Below are 10,443 nucleotides of genomic sequence, written 5' to 3'. Positions count from 1 at the left end.
TCGAGTAGAATAGGATTCAACCTTGGTTTGGTAAATCTCAAAGCAATGAACAGCCTCTCTCGAGCGCATGTTCAATCTATGCATGAGTGATGGTCCTTATATCTCTATCAAGGATCTAATCACCATGCATGCATTCAGATCTAGCAATTCCAGAGCTTTATTTCAGCTAGATGATCATCAACTCAGCTGAATGAACACCAATTGAATTGTGCAAGTTATCTCTAACCTTGCACTCAATTCAGCTCTTGATTGGCATATCTGAAATTTTAGAATCTTTCTCAAACACTCTAGGAATTCCAAGAAAGAGGAACAATTCGGCCAGACTGAATTAAAGCTACCTGAATTCTTTCTCAAGTAATTCAGGTATTACAAATTCATGATCTGAAATCACGGATCTGATTTTATAGAATAGCAGTTCGGATCTCACTATTTCATGATCTGAATTTACAGATCTGAGATTGGAAAATAGCAATTCAGACCTTGTAAATTCATGATCTGAAATTTCAGAATAGCAGTTCGGCCAACAATCCACAATTGGTATTCCAAACAAGAAACTTCAAGATTGAATCTACTTTACTCAAATGAATTTAGAAAATAAATTACAGAATTGAATTTGCATAATACATGCTTTGATTACAACAAGAAAGGAAAATTTGATGGAGAGATTACATAAATCTTAATTGAATTCAATTACCAATTTGTGCAGAAATCAAGTGATGACAAAACCTTGATCTCCAATTGCTTTCTCCCCCTTCGAATTCAGCTTCTTCTTCTCTTGAAGCTGCTTGTTCCTCCTCTCTTCTCCTCTCTTGCGCTTATCTCTTTCTCTTCTTCTCTCTTAGAACAAGTGCTCAATGAGAGTTTGAAATCAGATGTTAGACCCATTTTCCCTTGGATCTCTTATCCTTTTATAGCCTTCTCCTCAGCCCCTTTCCTCCTCTAGAAAGTTCTCTCATCTAGAAAGTTCTACAATGCGGTTTCAGATAATCCGGGTTCGATTTTGACCCCGATTCAGTCTGTGTCTATCAAAACTCAAAACATGAAAGTTCTAGAAATTTTCTTTATCTTTTCAACTCATCTTGAATCATCCCAATCGGAGTCCAGATGAGAGAGTTATGCCCAAATTACTATTCGATGCCGAAATTGTTCAAAATTACCCACTTAGACTTGTTTTTCACTTAACGCCTCCTTTCTCTCTTCTAGAAAGTTTACCGCCTTTAGGCTCTTTGGGCTGCACTTTGGGCTGCTCTTGATCTGTAAATGGGCCTCCTCATTGCTGGGCCGAATAGGTTCCATTGGAGAGCTTTGGTTGTGCTCTCTCTTTGGGCTTTTCCAAAGAGTGCAGCATGGGCTGCATGGGCCGAATGGCCCTCCTTTGACCTCTTGGCTGGGCCTTGCTCCCAGATGGGTTGTATCACCTTCTATTTGGCTTCCTTTAGCATGATTTTATGCTCTTTTTCCCTAGACTTGTCCCCTTTGACAATTTCCTAAAATCAAGCTAATTGGGGTAAGAATTCACACAAATTAGCATCAAAACTATGCATAAACACCAAAATTTATATGTAAATTGTGCACACATCAAACGCCTCCACACTTAAGCTTTTGCTTGTCCTCAAGCAAAGACATAACCCATAAACCGATCATCCCCCTTATTCTCACCATTTACTGGATGAATTTTTAGGAGGAGGATGCATTGAGTGGTCGGGAAACTTGTGTAAGTACTCAGCTCCATTCCTATGAACTACCATTCTTATCACATACATAAGATCTAAGGAAAGGTAGAATATGAGGTTCTTCATGCTCCAACATTCACTTCCATTCATCATGCAAATCAGCACCTTGACCTCTAAAATTAACCATTACTATGAGCTTGGTTTCAAATCTGTCACTGCATCTATCTGAGTGTTCAACCACATTTTAGGTGTGAGTGCATTTTATGCTCCATCTCACACGTGGCATTTTCTCTTTTTTTCTTTCGGTGTGAGTGCATTTTATGCTCCATCTCACACGTGGCATTTTCTCTTTTTTTCTTTCGGTGTGAGTGCATTTTATGGTCCATCTCACACGGGGTATTTTTTCTTTTTTCTTTTGGTGTGAGTGCATTTTATGCTCCATCTCACACTTCTTTTTTCTTGTTTTTTTTTTTAGTTATTGAACCTCATGCATTAACAGTTCAGATGTGAACTAGCTCAAATGATCATCAAATAAGTGCATTCTACACATGAGGATAGCTAGGGTCAGTCATGCTGAAAGTCATATTCAGCTCCCTTAACCTCATGCATTGTGCTAAGTTGGATCATTCACAAGAATAAATGAAAACACATACAGTGGTCTCCCTCAACTCATTGTATTCCCTCTTTGAATTCATCTAATAAACAGCAATGATCTTAAGGGGCTTTCTAGTTTATTTGGTTATGTCATTGCAAGCATGTGTGTGTCGGGATGATTGAGGTGCATGGCTACAGACTCACTCCCCCACACTTAAGATGAACATTGTCCTCAATGTTCCTAGAGTTAGAGAGTAACAAAAAAAAATCCAGCAATGAAGGTAATTGCATGAAGAGCATTATCAATCAATGAGAGGGGTTAGAGGACTTTCCTGAAGTTTCTTTTGAATACTGCAATAGCTCTTGTGATGGGAATCCTCTAGCTGCTAAGAATTACATAAAACTACAGAGAGATATCAACAACATATTTAATTAACATCCTACGTAAATACTAACTAAACTAAACTGGTATGAATAAGAAAAGCAGAAACAAAAACAAGAGAGTTTATGACTAAAAATCTGAATTGGGTTGCATCCCAACAAGCACTTGTTTTTGGTCTAAAGATCGACCTTCTAGTGAGGTGCTGACCGCTGACCTAAAAACATCCACCAACCTCATCATCAATGACACATTTCGAGCTAAAACTGTCATGTGTTCCTGAGACACCCTCAACAACTTTTCTCTTTGCAAAGGGCTCAAATCTGCTGATATGATTACTGATAGTGTTGATGGAGCCTCTAAAAAAGCATACTCTAGAGGTGGAGGGGGTTGCTTCAGCTCAAGGGAGGGTGGCTCTTGGGTTGAAGGCTTGCTTATGGGTATTGGCGGGGTATCCAAGCCATCCAACTTGAGACACTCTTTCCCTTGAAAATGTGGATTGGCATTCAAGTATGCTGCCATGCCTTGCATCTTTTCATTCTCTTTCCTTGCAGCTCCTCCCTCTTGTATGCAAAGCTCAAGGATGTTGGGCAACTTGCTAACCTTGTTTTTAGCCCTTACCTTCTCCTTCACTTCAGTACTCTCTGGTAGAGTGCCCGGTATGCTTGCTGAAATCAATTGTGCCAACTGCCCGACTTGCTTCTCCAAGTTCTTTATTGTTGTTTCATTATTCTGAAATCCGGTTTCAACACTAGCTATGAACTTGGTCATCAGCTCCTCTAGGTTAGATTTTTGTTCTGGCTGATGGAAGTTTTGGGGGAAGGGCTTCGGAACATGCTGATTTGGCCATGACTGATTCGGGTATCCTCCCCACCCGGGGTTAAAGGCACAAGGGTATTGACTGTATTGCTGCCTTGGAAAGTGGCCAACAAAGTTTACCTATTCTGGAGGCTGCATAAACGGATTTCCAACTTGGCATGCAGTGCTGATGTGGCCTCCCCCACACCAATCACAAGTCATGGACTGCACATGCATGGCTTCCATTTGCATTTCATCTATTTTCCTACTGCTTGCACCTATTTATGCAGATAAAGTTGTATATGTGTCTACATTGTGAAGACCTTACTGCCTTCTAACTTGTGCTCTTTCGGAATGCCATTGATGGTTGATTGTTGCAATCTTCTCTATCAAAATAGTAAAGAAACTATTGTACACTAACCAAGGAATGTAAGCTATCAAACAAGCAACAATCCTAAGAAAGAGGAACTGTTAAACACTAAGAGAGTAGAAATCTACAAAGCAAAGAAAGTTGAATGCTACCTAACAAGAAAAACTTCAAGAAAAAGAACAATCAGCTGGTTAAAAACTAATATAGACAGATCTGAAATCTAATATACAAGACTGAAATAATATACAAGACTGAAATCAAGAGGACTGCACACTACCAAACTGATATACAAGATTGAAACAAGAATAGCAGCCTAAGATTTCTGATTTCAGCAATGAAGAGTAATTTACACAGATCTGAACTATAAAAATTTAATAAAGTACACTGAACTACAAATCAGCTATACTACCAAGGCCAAAACAGCAACCAAAGTCTAAAAAGAAAAGCAGCCTATAAAATTCTTTCAAATCAGCAAACTATCAACTCAGGCCTGAAGTCAGAAAGGCATAAAACAATGTATACAGGTCCGAACTACTACACTAAAGTCCATATACAGAACTAACTCAAATCAGTTAACCAGTACCAGTGAACTTATTTCTCCCTCCTCTACTAATGATGCTTAGGTGTTGCCCTCCTCTGCTCCTCCGAACTGTCATCCTATGCAGACCAGGTGCAAAAGTGGGATATTCAAACCTAAAACATATATGGCTTCCAAGTATCCACTATCCTCTTTGTTTACTGAACCAACATCATTTGCTAAGGCCAATGCCAATATAGAATGGCGAGCAGCTACGTAGTCTGAAATGCCTTACACTACAATCAAACTTTGATGTTGGTACCACCCCCACCTAACATCAATTTGGTTGGATGCAAATGGATTTTTAGCATTGAGCAAAACCCAGATGAAAGCATCAGTCACTATAAAGCACAACTAGTTGCTCAGGGATTTCATCAATGTCCTAGCATTGGTTATATAGAGACATTCAGCCCTGTTATCAAGCCCATGATCATACGTGTTGTTTTAAGTGTGTTCTCTCTAAAGGATGGCCTCTTCAGCAACTGGATGTACAAAATGCATTTCTCCATGGAGATCTTGAGGAGGATGTATATATGAAACAACCTCCCAGTTTTGTGGACCCAACCCCATCATAATTATGCGTGTCATCTCTGCAAGTCACTATATGGTTTAAAACAAGCTCCTCAAGCTTAGTATCAAAAGCTTAGTTCCTTCTTAGTTAATGTTGGTTTCAAAATGTCGATCTCTGATTCATCTCCTTTCATAAGGAATTCACCTAACTGTAGCATCTTTATTTTGATATATGTTGATGACATCGTTGTGACCAGGTCATTTAATGAGGCTATAAAACTTATCATTCATCAAATGAGCAGTGCATTTGCAGTTAAAGACTTGGATCCATGTATTGAGGTCATTCCTGACAAAATAGATTTAATCTTATCACAACGCCAATACATTGTTGACCTCCTCTATCACACTTCAGTAGATGGGGTGAAACCTGTTTCCACACCAATGGCTTCCACCACCAAGCTGGCCCAACATTCTAGAGAGTCTCTTGCTGATCCTACTACTTTTCATATTATCATTGGTGCTTTACAATATCTGACTTTAACTTGACCTCACATTGCCTTCTCTGTTAACAAAGTTTGCCAATTCCTTCATCAGCTCACTTCTGATCATTGGGAGGCAGTTAAGCAAATTCCACGCTATCTCAAGTCTATGCTTCTTTTCGGCTTGCGATTGTCTCCTTCTACATCTCTTGATCTCCATGCCTTTTTCAGACATAGACTGGGCTGGCTCTCCTGATGATAGACGATCCTATGGTGGCTTTTGTGTTTTTATGGGTTTCAATCTCATTTTTTGGTCTTCTCATAAGCAAGTTACAATCTCTCACTCTAGCACGGAATCGGAATACAGAAGCCTTGCTTGTGCTACATCAGAACTGATTTGGTTGCAGTCACTCCTTCGTGAATTGGTTGTTTCATCCACTACCTCTCACATCTTATGGTGTGATAATCTTGGTGTGACCTATCTTTCAAGAAATCCAATCTTTCATTCTCACACCAAGCATATTGAAATTGATTTTCATTTTGTGAGAGAGCGGATTTCTAAAAAGGAACTCCACATTCGATTTATTTCCAGTCATGATCAGGTGGCTGACATCTTCACTAAGCCCCTCTCTCTTGCTTGATTCAGCATGTTGCATGACAAGTTGACTATTGTTCCACCCCCATCAACTTGAGGGGGGATGATAGAGTATGATAGAGCCATACATCTGTCAATTTATATCTTGTTCGAACTTACTGCATACTTATACTTTATATACCTGTATGATGAAGATTCCTGCACACATAGTACTCTTAAGACTCACAATATAAATACAAGTCCAAACTCGCCAAAATTATTAAGGTGAAATTACTAATTTCGGTGTTATGTGAGATTACTAATTACAGTGTTTTGTTTTACCTTCAACTATCCAGACCATAGGTCCTAAATATGGGAAGAAACTGAGACCGCCGGCCCACAGAAGATAATTTCCTCCTGTTAACTTGAATGGAATGAAAGGGGTAATGTTAGGAAGGCTTGCAAACAAGTTAGCAATGTTTGAAGAAAAGGGAGTTAGTTAATGCCATGATCTATTGTGGCTCCAGTACCATATAAGAGAGGATTAATAGGGTACACTGTAACAGTGAAATGATTTAAAGAAAGACTTTCTCTCTCTCTCTCTCACAGATGTCTCGAGAGAGTTCATTCATTTATGGCATCACAGAACAGTAGTGGTTATAATAGTTACAACGGTTTTACAAATAATCAGTTACAACCGTATTTCTTATCACAACTAACTGATGATGTGTGATCAAAGATTGAGTCAGCATCAATATATATATAAAGAATATATTTCCATAATAATAATATATAACAAATAATCAATTCGTTACTACAAATGAAGTTTTTTCAACTGTGTTCCTTCCTAAACAAATGATCAAGTGATGATAGGGCTAGAAATCTACAGATTCCCTGCCATATTATTGTAATTTACGTAAAATTGGATCAGCAAAATTGTCGTCGTAGTGGCCATGATGGTCAGTGGTACCAGAAATGGGTGCATGAGTGAGCTGTGGCTCGGTGTGGGTTGGAGGCGAGGGGGAGTGCTTTGCAATCTGTTCCTCGGCCTTTTGTGCGGCTTTGTCCACATGGAGATCCATCTTGGCTTCCGCTTCTTTTGCTTTCCTGAGCTCATGAGCCATCTGGACTCGTGCCCTTGCTATCTCCTTCTCCGCCTGCAATTTCACAAGTACAACAGAATGAATGGGTAGTGCTTTAATTTGGCTTCACCGAACCGAATATGCAATTATCTAAAGGCCTTAATTAATTCTCATTCCAGTAAGAACCAGATATATATATATATATATATATACCTTCTCTTCGGCCTTGGCTTCCGCTTTGGCCTTGCGCATAGCGCTTATGTCACTGAGCTTCTCCCTCACCGCCTGCATATCGTTTTCTACTTCGTGTTCTAACAAATCCCGTTGGAAAATAATTAAGCTGAGAGACACAACGGTCATATATAAAGCAAGTCCCTTCAGGGTGTCTCAGGGTGTTGAGTTGACAAATGTCAAGCATGTAAACGTTCAATCTCCATGAGACCAGGGTCCCTAAGATTAAATTTGAACATGAGTACGTCGTCCTGACTTTTGATTTAGTGGACGGAAATGAAGCAAGGATTAGTTGAAATGTTGAAGACGATGGTAAACCTTCATCTAAGCCGCAAGAAACGACAAACATGGATTTGTTGAAGGCGATCGATGGTAGTGTACAACTTGGATTTAATTAAGTGCTACCAAGTATATGTTTTTCATTTTTTTATTTTTGACTAAAATAATCCAAAAGAAATTTAAACTTGAATCACCCATTTAATAGCATATTTGACTTCAGTCTGCTCTTGACACATTCCCACATTTTTAAGTTAGAATTGAGAAGCTCTTTTCAAGAGGTGTTCCGGTGTTTCTTAGATTTGAAGAGAAATAATCAAGGTGACACAGGAAGTTGGAGAAGAGAAGAAGATGGTGGTACCATCGAATCGATGAGATAATCAGATTCCACAGGCGCATCTCAGCGTGCATTGCATGGGAGATATTCCCAATACACGGCTGGGATGGGCTGTACATGGGGCGCTGATGTGGATTCATCATAGATGGCATATCATCATCTGTGCGCCTGCACAATGTGGCCAAGTTCTTGAAAGATTGGGTCATTTATCATTTTAAGCTTGACATGGAGATGTTCATAATGTATACGATAGCAATCATAGATTCGAAGATTTGGTGGATGAACTGGTTGAGGATCAAATAACAATACAACGTACGTGAAAATGTTATTATGGCCTTGGTCCAAGGCACAGGAGAGTAGCTCCTCACATTGTGTAGTGAATGTCAAGGTCTCATCTCATGCATACTTGTTCATGGGCTGGGTCGAGTTGCCTCAGGCCTGAGCCCGGCCCTTATATAAAGTCCAAAGTTTGATATGTATACAAAATACATTATTTTTAGTGTATTTTTATAAATTAATATTATATTAATTTAATAAATTAATTTATATTTTTTAATAATAAATTAATATTTATTAATAATTTAATAAACAAATATATTATATATATTTATTATATGTAATAGCATAAGGTCGGGTTCAGACACGAATCGGGCTTATTTGAGAAAGCCCGAGCCTGGCCCAAAAAATAACCGGGCTTGGTATTTGATGGAGGGTGATTTGGCCCGACCTCGTAGCACGGGTACATGTGGGCCTGACCTTGCTCAAACAGTGACTCAGCATGACAGCGCAATGGAATTATGTTATAAGGGGCTTATTCTCAAGGAACAAGGTATCTTCAAACCACCTACGCAATCTGCACTCTTAGCCTTCGTTTTCTCTTTGCTTCTTGCACAGAATATTGACTTAATCATTAGAGTGTTCCCGCCAGACAAACCCCCCGTGAGTTCTTTTTATTTCCTCTCATCTCAGGTACCTCTTAGGAGCCACGCGAGTGTCAGGTAGGAGTGACTGGATTGCACTACATTAGTATTTAAAGCCCGAGCCCAAAAAATAATGAGCCAGGCCGGGCCATGAACTACCCAGCCCATAAAAGGTCTAATGTCATATACATGGATGATGCATGTAAATTTGAAGGAATCTATTTGTCTCCTCTCTTGCCAAGACCATCATGATCGCCATAGATTTTGTAATGACTTGGAGTAGGTCCAATTGGGGAAACTAGGATCAAGTGCTTGGAATTTGGGCCTACCCACCCCAATCTAGGGGTAGGGAGTGACTGCAAACGGAGAATAGTGGCACAAATCTATGTAGGCTTTTGGCATTGATGTCGTTGCTTTAAAGATGTTTTCTAAGAAAACTATGTTGTATGCCATTGGGTTTGTTACATTGTTTTCTTAGAAAATGACTCATTTTTTTTTTTTGGCACCGGTGCTACCACATCGATTATTTTCTAGAAAATATCACTGGTTTGACTATGAATTGCAGCCACCGATCGAGCTGAAAGGTTTGGCTATGAAAATCTGTGAGGTGAATGACACTCGATCGGTATTCGGTAGGTTGAAAGTGGCCACACAAATTAAAGATGGTTTGACTTCAATTCTCCAACCAGATACAAGATGATTTGGGAAGATTAGCAAGGAAGTAGTTTGGTATAGTGATAGGAAGGCGAGATTCTTGATTGTGGTTCGGAGTTGGCAGTGGCCTAACATGGAGGCCATTGGTTGCGATCCGGATTAGCTCTAGATATTGAATGAACATAGGAGGTGACAATGCTAACCAAACGATTTACATTAATTAACTTAGTGCGCAATGCATGCTTTTTTCCAGTTAATTTCAATATTTTTGTTATTTCTTTCCTTCTCCATTTTTAGACGAGGATTGATGAGTGAGGAGAAAATATTCTTAGAAGTTCAGGATCGGAAAATACTCTTAGAGATTCAATCAAGATGATCTCATTTGATATAAAAGCCATGAATTATAGAAACTATGTTTTGATTTTGTTTTTGGTTGACAGATGTCTTCTAGTTATCATTAAGCAAGGTTCAAAGTATCAGAAATATAAGTATATCAAAAAGATAAATTTAAGAGACGTATCGGAATATTCCTTGAATATGCATGGATATTGATGGTGCACGATCTAGAGCTCCTAGTTGAATGGCAGTTCGGATGTCGGTTGTTTGCCTAGAGAGTCAAGCTGTAAAAAGAGAAAGCACAGAGAGCTCGGGGTGGTTAATTCGGCGTGGTCACTCCGATGCTTAAGTCAGTCACTGGTTGTGTAAACGAGCTAGTAACTTGAATGCAAGAAAGTTAGTAAGCACAAATCGTGTGTACTAGGGTCTTACGAGCTGATGCCCTTATATAGTTGAGCTGCCATGGGTCTCACGAAACACCTCTGAGATTCCCGGCCCAAGCTGTAGGAGTCCATTCTGCTCTGAGAGGTGGGTAACGTACTAGCGATAAGGCCTATCGCGTTCATCCAATCCTGGCGGGATAAGGATAAGTGCTACGACCGTGCAACATGATCCCGAAGAGCTCGGAGACACCTGACATGCTTCTAGAAATC

General features: G+C 39.5%; 1 long non-coding RNA gene across 1 annotated transcript; it reads right to left on the bottom strand.

The window, feature by feature from the left end:
• Positions 1–533: 533 nt before the first annotated feature.
• On the bottom strand, positions 534–6,860 carry LOC148880778 (uncharacterized). The gene is made up of 2 exons (XR_016104651.1): positions 6,297–6,860; positions 534–6,173 (listed from the first exon to the last, which is right to left on the bottom strand). It is a non-coding gene; the product is annotated as an uncharacterized LOC148880778 (long non-coding RNA).
• Positions 6,861–10,443: the final 3,583 nt, after the last annotated feature.

This window comes from Nelumbo lutea, chromosome 1 (genome assembly GCF_056320005.1).
Source record: "Nelumbo lutea isolate HS-2025 chromosome 1, American lotus-T2T, whole genome shotgun sequence".
Lineage (NCBI taxonomy): Eukaryota > Viridiplantae > Streptophyta > Magnoliopsida > Proteales > Nelumbonaceae > Nelumbo > Nelumbo lutea.
The sequence above is the reverse complement of the archived record's forward strand: the minus strand, read 5'-3'. Positions and strand labels throughout refer to the sequence as shown.